This window comes from Ptychodera flava, chromosome 7 (assembly GCF_041260155.1).
Source record: "Ptychodera flava strain L36383 chromosome 7, AS_Pfla_20210202, whole genome shotgun sequence".
Lineage (NCBI taxonomy): Eukaryota > Metazoa > Hemichordata > Enteropneusta > Ptychoderidae > Ptychodera > Ptychodera flava.
In genome coordinates this window covers 7,220,666-7,246,129 of record NC_091934.1, presented here as the reverse complement: position 1 = coordinate 7,246,129, position 25,464 = coordinate 7,220,666, and the positions used below count along the sequence as shown (strand labels likewise).

At 38.1% G+C, this 25,464-nt stretch overlaps 1 protein-coding gene across 5 annotated transcripts in view; it reads left to right on the top strand.

Moving 5' to 3' along the window:
- LOC139136673 (protein polyglycylase TTLL10-like) overlaps positions 1 to 25,464 on the top strand; it is a 111,744-nt gene that overhangs the window by 19,311 nt on the left and 66,969 nt on the right. The window contains exon 1 of one of the 5 annotated variants that reach the window (XM_070704459.1): positions 8,883 to 9,000. The exons of the other annotated variants lie outside the window; for them this stretch is intronic. The gene's annotated coding sequence lies outside the window, so the exon portion shown is untranslated. Of the gene's footprint in view, positions 1 to 8,882; positions 9,001 to 25,464 lie in introns of those variants that run through there. 5 annotated transcript variants of the gene reach the window in all.

The following is a 25,464-nucleotide window of genomic DNA, read 5'->3' as shown; positions in this document are numbered from 1 at the left end:
AAAATATCCTCAGTTTTCCAAGAGTTTTCTTTGAATAAGACCCATTAAAGACTGAAAAAGTGTATAACACTGTCATAAGTGTCGGAAGTGGCATGTAAATTCAAACGTTTTACCATCATTTTAGATTTCTCGCCATTTTCAAAAATTAATCACGTGACTGGGAAAATAAAGATTATGACAACAAAATGTCGGCCATCATGTAAATGGCATCATGCTTGTTTCTTGTATGATCATGATGTGTGTGTGCACAAAATACTGCAATTTTTGTACTTTTCCATGGGGGCGCCATTTTACAAGTGTGGCACCTGTTAACCTGTTAAAACAGAAGGCATGGTCCAAATCAGCAATCAGTGATACTTCTATACATGTCCTTCAGTTAGCACATTTACACAAACCAACTTTGGTTTGAAAATAAAATCATGAATTTCAATAATGCAAAAAATTTGCAGCTATTATGCCTTTATGACTTAGTATCATTTTTATCACAACTGGAAGTTGTGATATAGAGGTGGTTTCAACCGGTGTTTGATGTCGTCCATTTCCGTAAACGACAAAAAGTCAAAACTGCTGAACAGACTGCGTTGATATTTGATACCGATACATAGACTGGTTCCAAGGTTCCAATTCGGAAAAATGGAGCCAAACGGAGCGCCGGTTAGATAGTTTTGGGAAATTTCTAACCCCCCTTTTTATCTAATTGATTTTAGGGGTCCTTCATATATATGTAGTTTTGGAATGTACACCAATCCTGCATTGTGGACGTTTTTGTTTTATGATTGTGAACAGAAATGAGGTTTTGATGAATGTTAGAAATATGCAGGATGGCTGATTCGAAGTATAAGAGATTTCTATGGTCTTTGGGGCATCAAAAGCATTAAAAAAAACATATTTCATAGTTTAGATTCTCACTTTTGAGATGACCCTAGGCATTTGTTAAGTAAACATCCTTGAGTCAATATACAGACTTTGACTTCCAGAGATTAAGTATCCACAACCTCACATGTTACAGTCTTTCACTACAATGGTATGGCCCAAACCCATTGTTATCAATGGAGAGTGTGGACCTGTCTACAGGAAATCGAGGTGAACAGGTTAGACAATGACGTTACAAGTTGTAGGTTAGTTATCAAGGTAGCACCAGCATACAGTCCTGAGCATCTGTCCATGTGTTCTCACAGCAAATTACAGGGAAAAAAATTATTTGAGAAGTTTCTCTCCTTTAAATAGAAGTATATTACAATTTAAACCTGTCATGGATAGATTGCTCTCAAATGATCTGAAACACAGTTATTGCCCATTAGCAACAAATCTATAGCAAGATTTATGTAAAGTTCAAGAACTTACACAAGGTATTAGGCAAAAGATGACCATGACTTTGCTACTTTTCAACATTTATTTCAATCAGATTTCCCCAGCTTAGTGTATAATTTTGTAATCTTAATTACTGTCAACTTAGCTTTACTAACTTATTCATACCTCATTATTCTTACACTACTGTTATACCTTATAACCCACAAATTTCAAGAGATGCATATATAATTGTCACTTGACAAACAATTTACAAATATGTCTTCTGCTTTTTCTCCATATACATATACATGTCTCTTTTCTCATAAAAATGAGCTTAAAATCGCAATGTGAAAAATAGTCTTTCAGCTATATGTTGCTCATTGACTTCGTGGTCTGTCTAATTCACAGTGAGTGTGGTTGTTGATAAATGCCGATAATACTAGGCGGTCATTATGTCCAAGCGCCTTTGGCGGTATTTTTTAACATAATGACCATAGGTCATTATCACATCTGGAAGTTGTGATATAGGGTTAGCTTCAACCGGTGGTGGACAGTGTCCATTTTCCGTAAATGACAAAAAGTCAAAAACCGCTGAACAGACTGCATTGATATTTGGTAGAGATATTCAGACTAATTCCAAGGTTCCGATTCTGAAAAATGGAGCCAAACGGAGCAGCGGTTAGATAGTTTTGGGAAATTTCTAACCCCCCTTTAACTAATTGATTTTAGGGGGTCTTTCATATATGTAGTTTTGGAATGTACACCAATCCTGCATTGTGGACTATTTAATGAGTTGTGGAACAGAAATGAGGTTTTGATGAATGTTACAAATATGCAGGATGGCTGATTCAAAGTATCAGAGATTTTCATGCGCTTTTGGTAATAAAATTGATAAAAAACAACATATTTAACGTTTTAGATTTCTCACATTTGTTATGACCCTTAACATTACAGACTTGATGACATAACTAGCTGCTGGACCTGTTTACTGCGGCGCATTGATTTAAAGACAAAGATCGTTTTATTTTGTAATAAGGATGTGTGATTTCGTAAAACATAGTCTATTAGCCTGGAAATGTGATTTGTGCGAATATTGCTTACCCCACTGACAAACAGTGTGGTTTGAAAATGGCTGGAATTCGCTACTTCAGGACTTTGTTTTCTGTGTGCATTTACTGACAAACTCCAAACCCGCAGACCTACCCATTCAGTATTTCATGTACAGGTGTACCCAGAGATAGAGTAATTTCACAATGTGCCAGTTGTGATCAAGTGCCATTGGCGCTATTTTTTTCAGTTGACAAGTTGGTGTTAAATTTGTTGACAAGTTGGTGTTAAATTTGTTGACAAGTTGGTGTTAAATTTGTTGACAAGTTGGTGTTAAATTTGCCAAGTAGGAAAAGACAAGCTGTCTGTCACAACTGTTATCAATTCAGAGGTCTACCAAAATTGCTCGGTACATCTTGATGTTTATGAAAATTGGACTCAGTGTCCTGAATAATCTCATTTATTGACCATTCAATGATTTTTTTTTTTTATATTTCAAATGCAAACGTTATTGCTCAGAAACTGGTTGTGTGTCATTGTGAAAAAATTTGGTATTTTTTTCCTTTTCAAACTGAATTAGATTTCAAAGGGAGGATAATCGCAGCATTACATCTTCTTTTGGATTCAAATTCTTTCAATTACCATGTGCAAACATATACCGCTGACTAGTTTCCCTGAATTGAAATCTGACTCTGACTTGAAAGATTCCTTTGATGCTTGGCTTTATCAGATATTTGTCATTTGTTACTGATTGCTCCAATCCATTTATGGCCATTGTGTTTTGCCTTTTTTTTCCTGTTTATTCAGTGAAATAAATTTTCCCAGTCATTTTTATGGCTTGCTTTCATCCTTCATCTGAATACTTCTGTGATGAATCGGGTTTCATTACAATCCCCGTCGTTGCTCCGAGCTATCTGCCTTGATGGAGTTCATTTATGAGCGTTTACTCCATCCGCTGTTTCTCCTTTCTAAACGTTGATTTTGGAGTTCAGTTTCCATAAATGTTACATGCCTGTTCAGGTGACCGCATTCTTAAGAGGACGCAGTCAACAGCCCACATCAACCATGGCTGTAGGCTGAGAAAGACATTCTAGTATTTCTACATGCATCAGATGTCGCCCCCGAAAATAAATTCACCTTTTACAGTCATTAAGAAGCACGATATAACTACCCTCCAGATGTTCCTTTTGTTAGTTGCTGCCATGGCAACAATTCCAGAGGAAATCTGTCGCCACGACGGTTTAGAGTGTCACATTTCTGTTGTGCTGGAAATTGAGGGGTCAAATGAAATCATTTAGCAATGAGCTATCACATGTCTACAGACTTTTCTGTTGTTGAGATCTTGAAATCCTGTTGGTGGGTGGTACTAGGATAAACTTTGATACTGAGAAAGCTGACCAATCCTGTGATTAATCATGCTTTGACAAGATTCATGCTCTGTGGTGTGCCAAGTTAGTACTCTGGTTCATAGTCTATGAGATCAAAGTTTTCACATACTCTGTCATGGTTAGGTATGAGTATACAGGATGTTGGCTTCTACCAATGCAATTATTTTTGTAATACGTCACACCGTTTGAATAGCAACAGTCACTTCATGTACAAGACAGATGTGGAAATATTCTCACTAGCGTGTGCATGCTTGTTATCCATAGGATGTGATGCACACCTTTAGTTGACAAATTTTCATGCGATGTGTGCATGAACATTACTTGAAAGAAGTGCATGTAGCATGATACAAGCATTCTGTAACTACCGGTAATCTAGTAGGGTACAGTGTACTGATAAACTTTTATATGAATACGATTAAAGTAATCCACAAATATGAATTTGATGCAGAATCATAATTCCTGATTGAAAAGGGGTTCACAGGTCCCAACCTGATCCTCAAATCGCTCCCCGCGTTGACCTCACGGCAGTAAGTCCATCCTGGTCGACAAAGTTGTCAATCATCAACAATTACTAAGTCCCACCCATCAATTGCCAGTGTCCAATCTCCTGCCACATGTACTCCCAATAGCCGCCAATCATTGGCCATTATGTGTTACTCTGTATCACAGAGAAAAGTGAGAAGACATCAGCCATGCCTCATGACACTTCTATGGTATCTTGCTGTCAAATTTGTTTTGGCCTCAGGTAATTTTTTTTCCCACGTTTCCAAATGCGTATAATGGTTTCATATTCTGCCAGAGTACACCATTGTATCATTTTGAAACATTATGACAACAAAAAAATTGACAGTTACATGGACTTGATCCAATTATAATGCTATTTCATTTCTGTTCAAAGGGAGTATGGTTTCTTATGACAATTGTTCTGCAATCTTTGGGAAGTGAGTGATTGCATGGGGGTTTTGGGATGGGGGGCTGTTTCAACTCTCTGATTTCTCATTGGAAGAAGTTACTTGCTGGATCATGGCTACATGTATGATAGCATATAGCATATTGGTATTTTTGAATGAATCCCTTTACTGGTATACCATTACTGTACTGTTTGTACAAAAGCTGTGTTAGCAATAGCACCTTGGGAACTTACAGGTTTCTAAATGAATGGAATTCCAACAGCTGTTGTCAGAGTCGGCTACTACATGTAGGTGTCAATTTATGATAAACCAGCAGGTTGGTTACTGGGTGTGTGGCAAATCAGTGTCATCGTCTGAGAACAATTCTGTCCAATTTGCTCCCAGCTAAGACACTTTGATGAGAACACAGAGACAGCTCTGTGCATGCTAATTGTATGGTATTTGTGAAATGTCAATAGAGAAGCTACATGTATGGTGTCACTGGTGCATTGTGCCACACCGAAGCGAAATGATTCGGATAACACGTAATTGCTAAATTTTTACTAGAAATACATCTTTTGCACTAAATTCTGAGTCCATAACACCAGTACGCCTTTGTTTGTAATTTTCCAGAAAATTTATGCAAAGAATATCTAGTGACATTTATAAGTGAATATCTCCTCTGTAAATCCCATAGCCTGCACATACCACGCTACCAGTATTCCTGTACCAGCGTCAAGACAAAGTTTTGACACTTGAAAATTGTAAGTGGCACTTTGTACACAAATATTTTCCTTGAATTGACGGACATGCTCTGTTGAGAATCTCAGAGTGCCAACTTAACATTTCAAAAGCAGCGCACCACCAATTAGAAGAAGCAATACTGCAAAATATGGCATATCACCTTGTCACATGACATTGGAGACCCAATCAGATTGGAGCTACCAAACCACATGAGGCGGGATTGACCAACTGTGTCTGACATGTGCACAAAAGTAAATTACTCTTTTGAAAGTAAACTGGATTATAGTAGACGTGAAAACCGCTTTCACTCTGCTATTGTCCATGGTGGGATTTGATGTGTTTTGTACGACCAGTGGAGCATGAATGGGCAACGTGCTTTATTCTGCAGCGGCACTGGGTTCTCATAACAAAATACTTTCCCATCAGTAACCTTAAAAATCAGAGAGGCTTTACCGGTTCAGTACAGGGAAGTAATAAACGTTTATAACCGCTGTGATTTAAAAAGCAGCCTTTGAACTGTCTTTCTTTTCATGTATGAACTTTTTTTCTGAAGTTTCTTTTGTTTCTTCAGGACTCATTAAAGTCAGTTACCTCATTTTAACTGGTAGCTGATCTGTCTGACTCTCAGTTTGGCTTTTTATTGAAATTTTTCACAACCTTTGTACAATGTCATCCACAGCTGTTGGTGGTTCATTGACAGCAATACAAAATACATGCAACTACCTGCATCTTGTATGTGGTACGCGTACTGTACAGTGTTATATCACAGCACAGATGTATCCTTGCCGTCAATGGTTATCTTCCCTTTTCTTGAACTGTTTGTGGCATAATAGGTAATTCCAGCAGTTTGATTAATTCCCACCGGTTCCATACTCTATAAAATCCCTTTACCCCAGTTTCCCAGTTTCCTCTGTAAAAGTTTAAACACCAGATACCGGTAGACACTGGAAGTGTGGTAGTCACAAGGTGTTAACATCTGGCAGGATGCATATATGTGCTGTGGGTGTTTATTTAGAGGGACAGGTTTTTAACCAGCTTTATCTCTGAGCAAATTGATAAACTCTGCACAACTTGCAAAACAAAGGACTAAAATCACACGAACAGTCAATATCAATAACCACTGATATAAGAACCAGGGATTGAGGACTGCCCCTTTATTACCCTTTATACTGATGCATACATGCAGGCAACACATGTAGCAACTGAAACGATAGCAACTGTACATCAGTGTACATAAATATTTTCAGTAGTTCATAATTTCACACAGGGAAGTAAAAAATACCCCAATAGTAGACCCACCAATATATGTCAGTAAAAATTCATTTCATTGTTCTTGTAAAGAGGTGCAAGCACGACTTCCAGTAGATCTGTACCCATCCAATGGTCACTCATCAGTACATGCTGTGCCTGACCAGCGTCTGTTCTTTATTCAAAGTGTCAGTAGACTAGTCCTCACAAAGCCCAGAGTAGCCAATGACCTTGCCAGTCCGTCCTAACCCAGATCATCCTCAATGACAGTCTGCGGTTTGCCTAGTGCCAAAAGAAATGGGTGTTGGCCCTTCCGATGTGCTCACAATACCGGTATTATGCTCAGGTACTTGAGGTGAAAATCGGAAAACAAACATGGCCGCCAGCTGTCACACTTAACTCTCGGTTTTAACAAATGCAACAAGAGCTTGTACTGATTTTGTGGTAAGTGAATATGTAAACAGAAAATGATTGAAAAAATTGTGGAAATAAATATACTGATCTTTGCCACTTCTGTAAACTAAGTTACCAGAAAAAAATTATATAGCCTTCAGAATCAGTACACTTGATTGACCATGTAATAGTAAAAGTAAATTGGATTGCAAAGCTGTAGTACAATATTTATTTGGATTTCTCATGTTAAATGGTGTATCTTATTAGGAAATAAAGCAAACTGCACTCTCTTCTATTTAACTTTCATCATGTGAGATTTAATGAGTTTTACTTCATTTGCACCAATGGAATTTTGTGAACTTTGAATTGAGAAATTTGTGTCTTTGTTTCTTTACGAGAAGCAGACATCAAAGTCGATTTGCAAAACTTACACATCACTGTTATCTTATGCATTTTATTTCCACCCGTGTTTGTTTTAATACAGTCAAGGGTAAAACAATTTGAAGAGCACTTTTCTATTAAGTGAAAAGGTGACCAGTGCATTTATTATATAAACTCTTTCTAAAGTCATAAATATTTTTTGTTCTGTTTTTTGGCTCTTTAGTGAGAAAATCAGAGTGTTTCAAAATTTGCATTGAGGGCATTTACAATTTGTAGTGGTGGTTTTCAATTACGATTTCCAATCTGCGCCATAGTTGCATATTTTTCCTTAAATATGACAAAACAAGTATTCTGCTTCTGATATCATACAATGATGAAGGCAGACATGCACCTTGAAAATTATTATTTTCTCTGGATGTATAGTAAGAAAATCTAAGGTTTAAGTTGTGTTGTATTCAGTGTATTTAGTATGCAATCTTATTGTGATATTTCTCAACTGGCAGACATCAGCGGGAGATCTGGAGTCACGTCGACTATCATGCTGTAAGATTTAACAGTGGAATAGCGCCATTCAGAGTAAAATGGAATTTTCGTTTACATGGTCAACTTTGTACACAAATAAGACATACAGATGTTTATACACCTTTACAATCTCAATGGCTTTATGCTCTAAATCTGCAGAGATAAAAAAAAGGGCTTTAATCAGTTTCATTGTGTTCATCTCTACGGAAACATGTCTAGTTGTTTGTTTCTGTTGTCATGGAAACAGGTTTAATATTTGGAAGTATGAGGTAATTGTTTGCCTTAGCGTCTCGCTTCTGCTTTTTTATGTCATAATAGGGACAAAAGTCGAGTGAATGGCATGGTCTATGCTGAGACAATGCCTTGTGTTTGACAGCTGTGATGTGTTGGGCTTTTCTTTCCATGAGCGGACGCCGCAGATAAAGCTGTTAGACCAGCTAGGATGTGAATCAAGCCGTTGCTGTGGTGTAGATCAGTGCCGTTGGAGCGTCTGACCGGCTCTTTGTCTGCAAAATAGCCGGGCTAGGACCAGGAACATGTCAGCTAACGATGCAAAGTTCAGGTCGGGAGAATCAACTGCTTTGAGCCGAGACAAGAGAGAGTGTCAACACCCATTTCACAAGTGTTGAAGAGCGTGTCGCCTGAGGGAGGAATTGTTTAGTTCCCCTTAGTAGAGTGGTGAACGCCCTTTACTCCCACCTATGGCCTTAGCACTTCTAACCACTGGACTAAAGCATTCACCGATAAAAACTTAAATGAGCCGGGTGATAACAAAAGGCCGGGTCCGAATGCAGAAAAGAAAGCCATTGGTGCAGGGACAAGTTAGGAGTGTCGGCAGCTGTGTGCGATGTGTTTATCGTCCAAAACTTTGTGCTGGTATGGTAACGATGTCAGGGTGTGTGCTAACCTGAATGAATGACCCAGGCTTTTAATAGTTCAGATGGAAGCCGACTGTCAGACGCGTTGCTGCGGTGCTAATCGTGTGACGCCCTGAACCATGCTGCCGCATTGCCGTCACTGGTAAAAAGAAACTGAATTTAGTGTCAAAAAGACTTTTATGATGTCATCCGTGAGAGCTGGCATGTGCTGTCATTCAGGTACATGTATTGAGTCTTACATATCAGGGTTAAGTCGCAGTGTTTCCAGTGGACAGAGGTCTGGATTTGGGGGTTTTTTGTGTGACCTCCTACCCTTCTTCTTTAACAAGTGTTAATCAGATAGTTGAGTGGTCCATTTGCCTTTATTCACGTTTGCTGTACTTCTGAACATATAACTATTGCACCTAGCTTTTACACAGGATTATCAAGCGATACTCACTTAATATTCAATCAAAGGCATAAATATTCAAACCCTTGCCTGTAGTTCTTCTTTTGGATATGCTGGAGTCAGCCTCAAAGTGTGGATTTTTTGTCGTTTTGGTTTCTGTGAAAGGCTGTATATGAATTGTTCAGTTTGTTTCAAGACGTTTTTGCTTTTGTGTTTTGTGTTTTTACAACGCTGTGTTTATGGGTGGTCACCAGACACAATGAACAGGGTCAGACCAGGAGAAAAGATATTTTTGTCAGCGTTTGGGTGGAGACACCTGAGGGCAATGTCCTTGTAATGACACAGTCACGTAAAATTTTATGTCTTTTTTTTTTCGCTTTGTAGAATGCCGGTTCATCATTTTTCATTCTATTAATAATTCATAAATTTACAAATATTGATTGTCTCCAGAGCTAGTCTGAATGGCAGTGGCGTTTTATACAGAATGCTGTCAAATGTACCTGAAATGTCTGGATATACAGTGGACTATATCCTTTATTAGCACAAGCGGTAATATTCAACGATGAGGTAATGAAACATTTTGATGGATAGTGTTGTCTGGAGTGTGAACCACTGTGAATACATCATCCTGGTTACAGGTGAATGTTTAGTTAACAATACCAGATGCACACACAGTTGCTAGGGTAAATTTCTCAAAGATGTCACACTTGAACCAATATTCCAAGGTATACCTAACCCAGTTTTTAAATTTTTCCAACCTCAAATGTCATATTTGAACCAACACTTAGAGGTATATCCAACCCAGATTTGGAATTTTTACCTTTAATATATCAAGAACATGCTGTACATGTAGTTCCCACAGTACCATATATATAGGGACTCTGCTCTTAAAGTTTACAGCGAAGTTTTTATTCAGTTTTCAAGAAATATTTTCTGGGTGACCTAATGTGTCCTGATCCATATCCAGAAAATGTCTTTTCTACAGGAGTTTTTGCTGGAAGTACATGTACTACTGTTCCAGTATGGTATTTTAAATTTTGTACATTCAGTCCAAATGTAAACCCTTTGAGCGCTGCAATTTTTCCCACCAAAATTATGCTGTGCAACATTTTGCCGATTTTGTGAATTTTTCTGTAATTTTTTTGACAATTTTGGATCAAATTAACATCCCATTTTATTGGCTTGAGATTTTTATCAAAATTTTAGCAAAACTTAGAAAAAAATTGACTGGTGTATATTTGGATATAGGGACAAAAATTGACTTTGGCGCTCAAAGGGTTAATGACAGAACAACTTAGGCTTGCAGGTCTCAGAATCCCGAAAACTCTGGCAGAACTTTTCCAAGGTTTTATCTGATTTTTGTATTCTTTTTGGTTCATGCATACACTCTGAATCCCAAATATCAACATTTTGCTCTCAAAAGCAACACCTGTACACTGTTTATGTGGACATTGGTGAAATATTAGGGCCTTAAGATAGAGAGAGATGATAGACATGAAATATTCTGATCGATCAGGTGAGAACAAATGTAGTGTAGTCTGCTCACCAAGGAGATAGAATGAAATCATTTGCATATTGTGTTTAGTGATGCACCGATACTACAGAGTTGGGCAAGCATAATTTTACAAATAGGAATACAATATAACAGACATATCTGCATTCTGGTAAAAACATGAAAGTTTTCCAGGTGTTTTAGAACCACCATAGATGTTATGGTTGTCACCATGATACCTGTAGACATGGCATATTCTTAATGCCAAATTAATATGCAGCTAATAAATTAATTAAATATGAAATTTTATCAAGGTAGTCACAAGGAACTATCATTTTTTTAATCTGACAACCAATATAAGCGATTACATGTATAAGATCTCTTTACAGTATTTGAGAAGAGAAACTTTGCTGCAGAAGGCTCTAATGGAAGTGAGAATATGAAATTGAAAATTCAAATTTTCTCTGCAAGTATCAGGTCTTAAAATAATTAATGTATGGATCAGATGAAGTCTGGGAGCGTGGGTTGCAAACAAACTCTCAGTCACAGATGAGAAAGCAGAAACGTCTTTTAATATTTCAAGAGCTGAAGATTGGCTGGCAGGCATAGCAAAATAGCATTTTGTTATGAGGTACCTGTGATCGCAAGTATCTCTGAAAATGTTCCAACTCACTGTAGTAATCTAGTCTGATGCAACATGGAGTGAGACACTAGATATGAAAATATTATGCCGTGTCTGAAATTATGCCATTTGTTTTTCCTCGGGAGTATGGTAATCGATCTGTAAAATTTTAATGATTTTATTGGCATTTAAATGCAGCGGTGTTGGTTTGGTATTGTTCCGTTAATGTGGTTGTATCTCTCCCGAACATCAAAGACATCGCAGTATGACGTGGTTTGTGGATCATTAATTTAATTCTATTTGTGGTGGAATGAAAATGATGACTTTTTTTGTTGCCCAGGTAATAACAAAAGTGGAAAATTGATTGCTCGAAGAAAGATAAATATTGGAACATGATATAGGGCCTGATAAGCTGATATTGAAAGTATCCGTGCGCGAATCATGCAAAATTATTCCATCAAGCATCTGAATGTGGATATCATTAGGCTCAATGTCATGGATTTTTTATTACCAATTAGATGCTGATACAGAAATAGCTCATCATACTATCCTATTAGGGTTGGATTTCCAAATGAATGTCGCAGTTTGAAGGTCAACCAATGGGGAGATTTCTTTCAATAGGTCAGCCAATGGGGAGCCTTCTTTCATCCAGTTTATCTGACTCGGCTTTCTTTCGGCACTTTTTGAAATGATGGACAGAGAGTATGTGCATAGGAATTTTTGATAATGGATTTTTCCTTGCTGTTTTTTCATGCCTGTGGAGAAAGCAAAATATATTTAAGTGCTCTGAGTAAAAGCCAAAATGATAGCTTAATGCCCCACAGGAAATGATCACAAATGGACGTTTTATAGTGTTAAATGTTGTGTGCGAGCATTTGGCAACCTTGACTTGCAGCAGGCCACACTGAAACCAAGACGAGACTGTGATATAAATTAATAGGGAGATGCTAACGGTGTCATTAGTGAGGGCTAACAGTCAAGTAGTGTGTGTGTGTGAGTATATTGCTAGCTCTGCTTCTGAGACGATATCTTCTATTAGATCTGGAGTTTTTTTGTCTGATCAGCTCTGCTGTGTGATATTGGCATGACGGTCTGGTTATATTGCTCCCATGACATGTTGGACATTCCGTGGTGAGTCAAGGATCATTTCTTACGACTGCCCGAGCCAGCACGATGGACTATTTTAGTGAGTATAGCGCAAATTTGTTTTCACTGAAACACATAAAATACGGCTATCACCAGCATTTATGTGTCTGCTTTCTAGAAGGCTTCCAAAATATCATTTCTCTTGATATGAATGGAAAATAATTGAAATTTATGACGCTGAGTCAACCATAGGGAGTAAATTTCTGTTTTGTTTTATCGGTGGCAACTCTCCGTGTAATTTTATTTTTTACGTGTTGTGAATAGATGTGATTTGTGATAGGAAAATATTGTTACAGTAGTTTTTTCTGTCCGACGCTGAAACGCTTCTTTGACTTTAATTTCGACTTTACTCAGCTGCTTTATCCAATGTAAAATCATATTTGCTGGTTACATTTGTAAACTTTGGCCAAGATTTTTCAATCAAATGCCATGTAGCCTTAATAAGGAATTTATATGGCACACAACTGTCTGATGATAGAACCCACAGTTTTGTTGAAGAGAACCAAAACTAACAGTGTATGAAAGATTTCAAGTTTATGTAAATTTTTGAGAAAACATATCTTTTGATAAAGAATTGCCATGATGACATGCCTGTTTTAACAGGGATTACCTTTTTATTACATACCTCACTACGGGAAACCAGTCCTTGGCATTTAAAACCTGGTGACATATCTTTTTATCTCAGTGATATGTTTATTTCATATTGTTACTGCCCCTGGGGCATGATAGCACCGTGGCCTGTAAAACTTCTGTACGGCGGCATGGACTCAAAGGCCACTCATTTGTGACGTGTCTATGTGATCTGTGCATGGGTGTGTTCCCAGGTTACAATCAGCAGCTCACATTTTATACTTCCCTACTGTACTTTTCAATGTAAGCGATATTTCTACAGTAATGGTGCCTAGAAGACACCATTGACTGGGGACGATGAAACAACGTGATTAGTCTTCAGGAAGTCCGTTAATCTACCGATTCGTTTCCATTGCAAAGTACCTGATCGGCGACAATTTACTTTCTTCTTCTAGCAGAACCAAAGAAAAATTTAAATTTTTGTCAGAGGCGACTGTTTACTTCATTTTTTCTCCCCTTGATGAGGAATGTAAGCTGTTTTTTTCCTAGACATGAATGAAGTATTTTGTTCATGGTTGGTGTGTGGGCGTATACTGAATGCAGCACAAAAGTGGGTGTTGGTGTGTTGTCCAGCACATGGGGATAGCAAGTGGCGTTCTCTCGTCCCTGGATTTGCAGTAATTCTCCGCTTTTGAACGGTTGGTATGCAAAGAGCAGGTACACCCAATGGGTGTTTACGATGACCACTTCAGAACCGGGTTTCTAAGCTCCACTTAGAAACCTGAGGCTTGGTTCACTGATGTGGCATTCCTCAGACACATACATCTACAGAGACGGCTTCATCTCCCAGTTATTCATTAATTCTGTTTGTATTCATTTATTCATGAGGCGCAAACATGTCCACTTTTGATTGGCTGATATGATTTTGAAATTGATACCTCTGAACTCAAACTAGGTCGTGTCTTTCATGTTGCTCTTGAATTATTCATGACCGTTAAATTATGGGATATTCACTTTTGATTTTGAATTTTGATTTGTCATGCTCCACTTTTTCAATTTCACTTGCAATACATGATTGATCAGTACATTGGTTAATCAGTAATCAATATACCATACCGGTATATTGGGTTTTTTTCCAGAAGGGTTCTCATCTAAAAAGTTACTCAAAGTATGGCGATAAGGATTGTTAGGTGATAGAAACATTAATGGAAGAGGTAACTTGTAGGGTTTGTTGAAACTTTGTCAAATTGCAGCTGACTTTATTTACAAATGGTACTTTTTATAAAATTTATTTCAAATTTTGATTAGTTTTTTTGGCTGTTTTTATGATAACTATTCTGTCACAAACCAGTTTGTCAAAATATATATGCTGTCAAGTTTCTGTTTGATATGACTTGATTTTCAAGACAGTCTGACACAGAATACTGTTATGTGAGCGTTCTTTCAGTCCATCAAACTTTCATTCATATATAAATCATAGTAAAGAAATTGCTCTTTCTTCATTATTTTCTGAAGGTTGTACTTAACTTACAGTTCTGTGTATCTAGCATCAGTATGGTCAATGTTTTGTCAGCTTTCCACACACTCAATCTTTCTAAACCAAAGCCTTTTTATTTTTCAAACTTCAAAATTAATGTTTCAATCATAGAAATATTCCATCTCTTGTAATCCTTGCAGATGTCATTGTCAAAATGACCCCTGTATTTAACCATTAGTGCAAAGCCGATTCTCTGGCGTCATAGGTCAGTCTGAGCTTCGCAGTACATTGACATTTCAAAATTGGGTCCCTAACTCAACTTTAACCTTTATATTTTCATCCTCTGTAGCTGACACTGCTCAGTGGTCCAGTGTTTTCTCTGTTCCACTTTCAAGGCTGTATTCCTTTTCTGAGACTTTGATGCTAAGAGGACAGAGTGGTATGTGTTACAAGACCATCTGCGTAGCAGTTTTGGTGGAGGCATGCAAATCTGGAAATTAAGATGGCACTGTAGTCATCATGGAAAAAATGTTCAAACTTCAAAAAATATTTTCAATCTTTTCTTGAAATCTTGAAACTTCCCCATAAGGAGAGATAGAGTTGGTTCAATACACTGTGGTGTGTCTGTCATGACAAAAAGCTATACAACAGAATACATGGGAGCTGGAGACTAATCTAGCTCTTTCCTATTATCAGACTATTACATCAGGGTTTCTGACTCGGCAGGTCACAAGTGATCAGTGCTATGTATGATAACATAACACACACAATAATACATCGAGAGTGCCAGATTTCTCCTACTCTCATTTACATTTTGATAATCACTATTTATGATTTGGTTGTGGCTTCAGCATATACCGCGCACCATTGGCAAATAATCCTGCCCACAGATCTAATCTGTAACATTAATCACACACACAAGATATCAAATTTAATTTATCCCATCATAGAATGCATGAAAATTGATCTTGATATTTTTTTCTGCTTCGCCATGGAAACACCAATCGATGTTCACACGTGTTAAATTGGATGGGTTTTTCCTATCAATAGTGCATTGTGGGAAGAGTTATGAAGTAAGCAGAGCACAAAGACTATGCATAGAAATTTATAAGTAACTATCTGGAGGAGGAAATGATATCACTCATATTTTGTCTCGGGAAAGACACTTATCAGTCAGCTAGAGATAAATATTCATATATGATGAATGACTCACAGTTGGGTAGCAATTCAGATCTCGGCAATTCTCAGCAATTTCACAGCGGGAGAAAGAAGATCACTTATTCACCAATGTATTGATCAGTTGTTAGTTTTCTCTAGTCCTTTACATGGGTGATCCACATCAGTTTATATTTGCAGGTTTATAATAATAATCAGACAGAGTCAGAAACTGGACGGTGTAGGTTCACTGTTTTGTCCTGTGATTCCACTACTTTTTGCTTTAAGGAAATCTTTTGTAGGGCATTAGATTATCATGCTTACGATAAAAAGGACCTGCACAGTACTTTACACCAGATTTTTGATTCACTTTGTGTTTCTTAAGGCTGTCTGTTTCCCATTCAGAGTGAGGTTTACATAGATTTAGTGTGGTAATACATGTAGAAATGCCGGAGCCATGGAAATCAGAGGACCTATGAGAAACATACAGATGTAGATCATTTCATTTGTAGACAGTTCCTTGGTAATTCACCATCAGTAATCAAGCAGACAAGGTACACGCAAGCAGTGAGTTCACTAAGCTAATTTGACATGCCATCGGCTCATCAGTATTGTCTTTCACATAGAAACCTTTTTCATATGATGTGCATTGTTGCGGGGCTCAGGCAAAGAAACTTCAGAAAAGCCTACTTTGCTTCAAAGAGTTTGAAATCTTGAACGTCAGAAGGTCACTGTCTGTAATGCATGCTTGTTTGTAGCTCAGTCCATGGAGGTACTAGACCTCCATGCTAGGTTATAGAGCTACCGTTTGTTTGCCATATCTCCTCATAGTGTTAATGGAGGGGGTTTGAGTTCATACAGTATGATAGACTACATATTGCAAAGATACAGAGATCAGTAAGTAGATACAAACGAAAGATATACTGTAGAACCATATGCTGACAGCCAAAAAATTTCACTTGGAACTAAATAGCAAAGAGACAGCCAGATACCAAGTACCGAGCTTAGCACATGTATTGATATACACGGTCAAGAAAAGTTAGCACAAGGTCGAGGTACATGGTTTAGTTTCTGAGATTTGGATCTTTTTGACTCAAGTGCATGCTTATAATGACAATAATAACCTAGCTGATAGGTACATGCTGACCATTGTATATCTGTTTGGGGATTAGTGGAGCAAAGATAACATATGGACCTCACTGACCAAACAAAGATAGAGTATCTGCAGCTGGTCAGTGGCTGTAGACGTGATTTGTCCCCAGATGAGGATCGTATCAAAGCAGTAGTTATTGGTGACATCGTAGAGGTGTACATGTACTGTACCTCCTCAATTCCATCATAGAAAACACAACTGTGTGGTTATTTTGTAATGGTCAACTTATGTAATGAGTAGCTCAAAAATGAAGGAGTATTGCCTGTAAAGCTTTCTTGACAGGTCTATCGATTTCACAACATGCAGGAGAAACATGGAAGAATTTTATACTTTTCTCTCTCATTTGGATGTGAAGATAGACAATTGCAATCGCAGCATATGTAAGGACCCTGACCAAAATGAAAAACTCAGTGTAGTATTACAGAAAAGTAGGATATTGACTAAGGTTAAATGACAGTACATCATAGTCAAATTAACAATTGTGAGATATAGAGATAGGCCTATTTCATAAATTCTAGCCGCAGGCAAACACTATTGAACAGAAAAACCGTTTCTGATCACTGTCAAATATTAAAGATATAAACACCGATTCTTTCACAAACATCTCAAAAAACCTAATGGATTTAGATTTTTAGGATAAATTAAAATTTTTCAGAAAATGAAATGGTAGGATAAAATTTAGTCGGCCATCTTTGAACATAAAAATTGAACAAGATAGGAGAAAGCATGAGATACATCTAGGAAAGTTGATATGAATGTGTGTAGATCGGTGACTACTGAATTGCAATCCTGCAACCCAAGGGCAGAAGTTAAAAAAGCTATTTTGATCTGAGTAAACCTCGCATAGTTACTCAGGCAAGTATTGCCAGCAGTTCGGTGGCTTTGAAGTGATCTGCAAACATATCTTATTCATGGCAAATACATGCTCTGACTTATGACCATTTATTAACAAATACTGTTGATGTCCACACTTGCTCCGCCAATTTGTTCAGGTTATCAATAGTGCACTCTAATTTTTCAAGGGTGGATTTCAAGTTTAATTTAGATTAAAATTGATTGGAATTTTCAAATAAATGTTTCGTCGTTGGGCTTTTCGTGTGGTGTAAAATGTGAACTGTGTTCATGGTTTATATTTACGGGTACAGCTGAAAAGTTAGCGATGTGTGTATACGTGCATTTCAGTGTTGACCAATACAAGGGTGATATCGTGCAAGCTGAGGCCACCACCATATACCATCTGTAGCAGGTGTATACAGCAATGGTGAAAGACAGATAGCAAATTTTAGATTTATTAAATACGTGATTTGGGGATGAAATTGACACCAGAGTAATGAAAGTGCCACATTTCTTGACATCGTTCACCAGTTGTTTTTGTGTACCTATCTAACTCTTTGCATTTACTTTATTTTTAATTGAATTTTCAATCAGATTCTGTAGAAACAATTTGTTTGTTCAGTCTCGTCAGGAATATGCCTCTTTGAACAGTACAATGTACCGGTACGAGTGGGAAGACAACGGCCGGCATTTTTGTCGCCAGGAACCAACACAATGGTTTCAATATTTTTCGACCTCATGTGGCTCAAATGGCACTTACGGTATATGTAGCCAACAAGTATCATCAGTCAACAGTGAATAGTATTCTTGCTTAAAAGTGACAATTATGCAAAGAAAAAAATTTTCAATAAAAGCAAAAAAATAATGAGACACCAAAAGGAGGATAGTGATCAGTGTTTTGATGTCGATATTTATAGGATGACATTTAATGCAATTTCACCGGAAAAAAAAATCTATTGAGATATTGAAAGATGTTGTGTTCGATGCGTAATTACGTCTCAGAATTGCTTGTGATGATTTGATAGATTACCATGGAAACAGACCTGTAGAGATAAAAGTAATCAGAGTGGGGTGATCTGAGGATTGAGAAAACGATACCATCAATGTCTTCTTTGAAAGCACGGTGATATTTGGTTTTGTTTGTTGAATTTCTTCATTACCATGGTACTACCCTCACTACAGACTCTTCTCTTTGAGGCTGGCTGTTTGGGGAATATTACGCCGTGGAAATGCAATAATTGAGGTATTACGTTTCATCGCTTTTTTTTTCTTCTTCTTGAGAGCACATTGAAAAGGATCGGTGATTGTGTTGAGTTCTGTAGCTACTGTCTTGTTTGCACACATGCAATGCAAGCACTTTGTGCAGATGAATGGTCGCCGGAACATGTACTCCTGAGAAAGTTGATACATTCTTCGGGTATCAGATTGTCAAGAACGAGGAAAATATTAAACCTGTAGGGTAGGTGGGGTACGGTGTGGTAGTCGCACTGTTTTACCATCATTCATATTGTGGCGTCATTGATGTTTGATGAGGATGAGTCCAATACATGTAGGTAAAGAGCAAATTAAATGATCTGATATTTAAGTGTGGTACAAATGTCGTTTCTGTTTTCTGTTTGCATAATCATTCTCTGTGAAATTACCTTTAGACATCTTTGGAAGAGCATTGCTTGAGACAAGAACGTATTCCCCAAAATCCACGAAAATTGTTTTTTTTTTCTTTTTGCCCTATATGCATAGATTTAATGAAAGCCGTTTGCAAAGTACAAGTGGCACCCAGTTTGTCCGGTGATTCACGTCTATTGATTTGACCTTTGTATGGACTCTGAGAATGTAAGTGGGGAGGTAAGAATATTGTCTGCTATGAATTGCCTTGTGAGTAGTTGTATAAAATGGTGCTTGAAAATTTATGAATGGAAGTTCAAAACAGGCACTATGGGCGTGCCCGTTGCCACCTAGGTTGATCAACAAACTGTTTTTCATAGCTTTTTTTCATTCAGCTGTGTGGCGTGCGCGTTGGTATAGTTGGCATAGAGAAGACTGGATTGTGAGGCCAGTGTTAGCAAAATAGCAGAGTTGAAGGTAAAGTTCAAGTCAAGGATGAGAAGTTCAGCTATGGGAATATTTAGGTACACACCATATGCAAATTGCTTGCTAAGGACGCATGTATCCACAGCATGGTATTACAACCGCATTGAGGTCAAACTCGGCAAAGGTTGTTTCCATGCAACATAACACAGTTTGATTTGTCCTGTTGCATTTTCTACAATTTTCACATGAAAGAAGTAGATGTGTAGATGTTTAAACTAATGTCTGAACTGTCTTGTCATGTAACATTTGTGGGACACTTTTTACTGGTATAATCTGTAGAATCTTACCATTAATGTGGATATTTCCAAAAATTTATGATCAAATATTCTCAGATGTAACCTGGTAGCAGTATTTAACATTGAAATTTAGGGATGTGTATATTGTACTGCATGTTGATGATGGGTATGTGCCTAGGGAACGGACATATAGTAGTGTAAGGGCAATGGCCGTTCTGGTTGTGAGATTTGCGGAAGTACACATTAACCTTACATGTATTCGTGAAATCATCGGCAGGATACAGAACACATTGTCAGGATCCTAACACTCATTGTTTGCCAAGCTAAAAGCATCTTAAAGCAATGGTGAGCAGCAACTGAAGATTCTATCAGATTATCTGTGAAACAAAACCGTCTTTGGCTCAAGCTGTATAATGCTTTTATAAAACCAATTCATCCCTAATGAGACCATGATAACCTAAATGAGGACGTGTGTCCTAACATAATCATCACTTTCATCCTTCGATGGACTTGAAAAGCCAACTGCCTTGTTAAGGTGCCTTTGCTGAGCAACCACTGTGGTGGGGAAGGGGCGTGAGGGAGCAATTTGGGTGGCTGTAGATTCCTCTTTTGTGTGGAACCAAGCATTTGGAAAATTCCATTGTAGTCCTATCTGCATTGTGTTCCCTTGTTGAGGTCACTGGGTGGGGTTGTGTGCAATGCAACGCTTTGACGTCATCACCACTGCATCCCAAGCTTTGCTTATTTCAGTGATGGGCGTCGGCAGGTTCTTCTATCACTCGCAGGTCGGTCAGCTCTTCAATGCTGACCCGGTCAGCGTGAAGGGGAACTTCTCCAAATCAGAACCCATCACCGTCCCGTCTGTATTACCTCTGAAGAGAAGCACAATACAGTCACCGGGTCCGTGCATTTCTGCAAGTACGGTCACATGTTATCCGTCCGCGGTACCAGTCACAGATACCATGGACTGGATAGAATCAGCTTGCTGCTCATCAGTGTCATTTCTGATACTGTAACCTTGAACTACTCCAGAGTGTTGGTACATGTATCGACAGTTTTCCGGGAAGCAAGACGATTGGTAAAAGTGACCGGTATGTGTAGATGGAACATGACTGAACAGCTCCGAAGATATTTCAAAGCAAAGTCGATAGCCTGTAATGGATCCTCGGAATGAACACTAATACCATTTTATGAACAGAGTGTTTCATCCCTGTTGTGCATTCTTTATATTTGTAATTTTGATTATTTTAATACGATTCGTGGTTCCCTGTTCATGATTTTGTAATTTTAACAAAGCATATTGAATTGCGTATCACAGCATAGATGCGATTTTTGATGCCGCGCTTCCATATTGGATCTAGAGAAGAGGTGTGATCCTATAGATCTGCACATGCTCTTAGGTGGTTGAATGACCCACGGTCCTGAATAATTTTGAAGATCGGGGTACAGAGTATGCAATTCTGCATACGTAGATGTGTCCTGTCCTCGACAGTTCACCGGTCATGCCCAAACCATTCACTCAACAAGTGGCGGCAAAACTGTTCTGTCCTGAAAAAAAATCTTTTGAAGGATGCAATTATATTAGGGTGGAGTCACAAAGTGTGATCTTCCCTGTGTTGTGGAGTGCCTTTATGCATTGTGGGTTGTTTTGTCAGCCCCTTAACGGTGTCTGCATGTCAGTGCTTGACCAGACCTGATATACAAGTGTGTTCTTGTGCATGGAGACCGTTAACAAAGGTGCAGTCTCGGAGTGAGGGATCTGATGTCTGTCTTACATTATGCAGGAGAGGTATAAAAAGTACTGAAGAATCTGAATTGTTCATTGTGATATTCGGTGGGTTGCAGAGAGGATATCGCGTGCTGTCTGTCGGTTATTTTAATTCAGGATGAGTCACATGTATTAACGTGGCATTACTCACTGCGTGGCGTCTCGGCTGCAGACAACTGTGCAGGGTTCGGTGGAAAAACTGCATGAAATTTGGTGTATCGGATAATTTTGTGATCAAATCTCCACTAAGCATTCATTTGTATGAGTTTTGAAACTGACACCAAAACAGGAAAAAAATTGCGGTTACACCAACCATCATAATACAGGACAAGCTATTTGCGACGGGATGGCGTGATGAAACAGGCGTTGGCCAAGATATGAAAAATCTGCGATCAACAGCACATCAGAAAATGGAAGTCAAGAAACCAGCAGGTGGGAACACAGCAACCAGGTGAGACTACGGCAACCAGAGAGACTGGGGCAGTGAACTCTCTGGTTCTGATGACATTGACCTCTTGGGCATGAACTTTGACCTGTGAAGATTTCTTGGGTTGATGTGGTGTGAATTCAATTGACATCTTACTCGACAGCATTAGACTTGTTATGCATTCTCTAATACTGTCTGGTAATGATGTTAATAGGTTTCACCATCTCATCAATTATTAACAACTACTGACCTCCACTACTAACCAGTGATAACCAGACACAACTGCTCATCCAACCCATCTACTACTAACACATGCGTGTGTGTGTGTGCAACCAATCTCAACTTCACTGTGATGCAAAGAAGATTGTAGGATTAGTGCATCTGGATGTGTTTCTCATCGAAGAGATTAACCAACTAATGAATTGTGTTTACTTATTTGCAGAGTTCTACAACTTTCACAGTGATTGGCTAAAAAATGAAACATTTTGAAATAAAAAGTGAAGGTCCTAGGGTTTGGATTAAGTCTGACAATGGAACGGATAAGCTGTACGGTATAACACATGAGGATTTCAATAACATTTCTGTAGATGCAAACTCACAACCTATCTTTTTATTCTGGAGCCAAAAGTCAGCATCTAAAACCACATGACTTCATCCCTACATACTGTAAAACTATGGTTCAATAGCCTGGCTGAGTTGTCACAATTCCGAATCTGACCCCTTCTAAGTCTGATGCTTAAGTCAATGTTTGACTTCATACTTGAGACCTTTTTGAAAGGGACATTATTCCATCAAAGAAATGGATTACCCTTACTGACTTTCATGATGTGTGTACATGTATGATTAATGAATTCGTCAATGTAACATGAGGTTTAATATGAGTTTCTTTCAAACAGATGGATAAGCGCCAGTCTGTATTAGCACCAAATCAGCTTTGCCCTTTTCTTTTTCTGCCGGCTTCAAAGAAGGTGAAATAAGAGATGGTTAAATTCATCGAGCACTTCTTGAAAAAAGCATTGATTATGGAAGACCGCTGCAGGCATTGATTTAGAAGATGAAGATAGAAAAATGGAACGTACAGGGAATGGTTTTGTCTTGGGATGGAAAGGCATTAAAGTGTTGAAACTTACACCATCTTTGACAGCTAGGTTGTTATATGCCACACTTTAAAAATCCCAAAGTCATTAATTTCCATGCTGCTGGCAATTTTCTGCTTCTAGAAAGCTTCTTCATTTGGAGACTGTTTGTGAGGTTGACAGTCTCACTCTTTGTCAGTATCTGTCTGGAATTTATTACCATGACTTAAAAGGATGATTTTTCTCCTGAGCTCGTGTGTAGATTATAAAAGCAGACAATTAGGGTGGCTTCCCCTCGTCTGATGGTCGACGAGAGTAATGACTTTGATGCTACTTCCAATGGTTGATGCTCTGTGTCAATCATTAATCACGTCCATTTTTTCTCTCTGTGTGTTTGGTTCATTTCAAGCCATGCTAGTCTGTGTGTAATTTTCTGTTCCTTAGGTCCCCTTGTTTTCAGATATGTCAGTGATCAATGTGCACGAGCTGACACTTTGACTTATGATCCTGCGAATGTTAGCCTTCAGCTTCAGAAGATTGGTGGAAATGATGGTGATTGGTCAAGTAGTTTAGAAAGTTGGCGGATGCAATTTCCGTCCAGTAATGACAAATTTTTTTGCTGGTTGATTGAAAAGGATGTGGTAGGGTTAATGTTGTGTTTCTGCCTCGTGCGTATCTTGAAGTAGTTTCCGGTCGTTCCTCAGTAATGTTCAGTTTGTCTCACTTTGACATGTAAGTTTGCTATCCTGTTGCAATTCCATGTATGATCCCCTCACATATAACACGTTACATGCCGTGTATGGCACGAGTACGATGTAAGCCTGCAGACACAATAATATGAGAGTTGATGATTCAATACCCAGTCGATCAAAATCATGGTATTTGTTTCCCAGTATTGAATATTCTGTTCTGAAGGTATCAGCAAGACATTCAAAAGTGCGCAAGGCATTTCATGCGTTTATGCTGATGTCAGAATCCACAGTAAAAACCAGCTGCTACAGACGATATATTCTGTACTGTCTCTGTACAGGGTTCAAATAAAGAGAACACAGATACATGTATTGTGTATGTATCACTGCTTCTACAGGATCTTGTAATGTTGTTTGTATTCTGTTGATAAATATTCTGTTGATTTTACTAATAAAAGTGAAAATGAACAAGCGGACTTAATATCTGTTTTTGTGTTGTCACTGTCTCCTCAAGATTGAGTTGCCAGATTACAATTGTAATCTAGTCAGTAAATCTAGTTTTACAAAGGGAAGAAACGGTAATTTCTTAAAGTGTAAGATTGAATCTCTGATTGATTTTCCTGTTTGTGTAAATGTATATCAAATAGTGTGTATATACACCAGCATGTGTGTACCATTGTCAGTGACTCCATGTCTCAGACACTGCATGTGTGTGAAATAACAGTGCTGCTCACAAAGTGACTAATTATGTTAAGTTGAGATGACGATTTTCTGTATAGGTAGTAACAGTAACTTTAAGTTGTGCAATGTCTTTCCAGAAACAGTATTCAGAGTAAAATGGATGATATGAATCTGTATGAGACCACTACATTACTTTATTACATCTATCCTAGCTCAGAGCCATAATTGCAGTTGGTGTTGATGTCGGTCTGGTCACCATTGTCGTAAGTTGTCCACACAAATTAGTTTCACTTGTACTTTTAATGTATTTGGAAAAGATATGGACGGACATTTTCATAAGGAATTTTCCTTATAGAACCATAGAATAAGATGCTCCTTTCTGCAAGTCCTATCTACAGTAGAGATATTCTGTTTCACTCTGTTTGGTCTGACCTATTATTTTCAAAAGACCAGCAAGAAAAATTGGGATAACAGCTTACATTGAAAATGGCAGACCTGTTCTCATTAGTATTTTGTTGGTCTATAATGCCAGTATTCTACATTCAGTATCTTCTGTGATGGTAGACTATGCCAGCTGCAACCATATTTTATTGGTGTAGCATATTGTATGGAATCAATGTACTATCTATACATTGCAATATTGCATAATTTATCATTTGACAACGATTTTGCTTTTTGTATAATGTCTTGAAAACCAAGTATCAGTTGATCAGTGTTCACAGAACAGGCCAAAGGAATTTTTTCTGACCTACAAATTGCTTCTTTCTTCCCTTTTTCTGCAAGTATGTTTCAAAGTGGGAACTATTGGCTAGACAGAGAAGTTTCTTTACGCTCGGCGTGCTTTGACCAGAATGATTTCTTTTGTGAGAAATTCAATG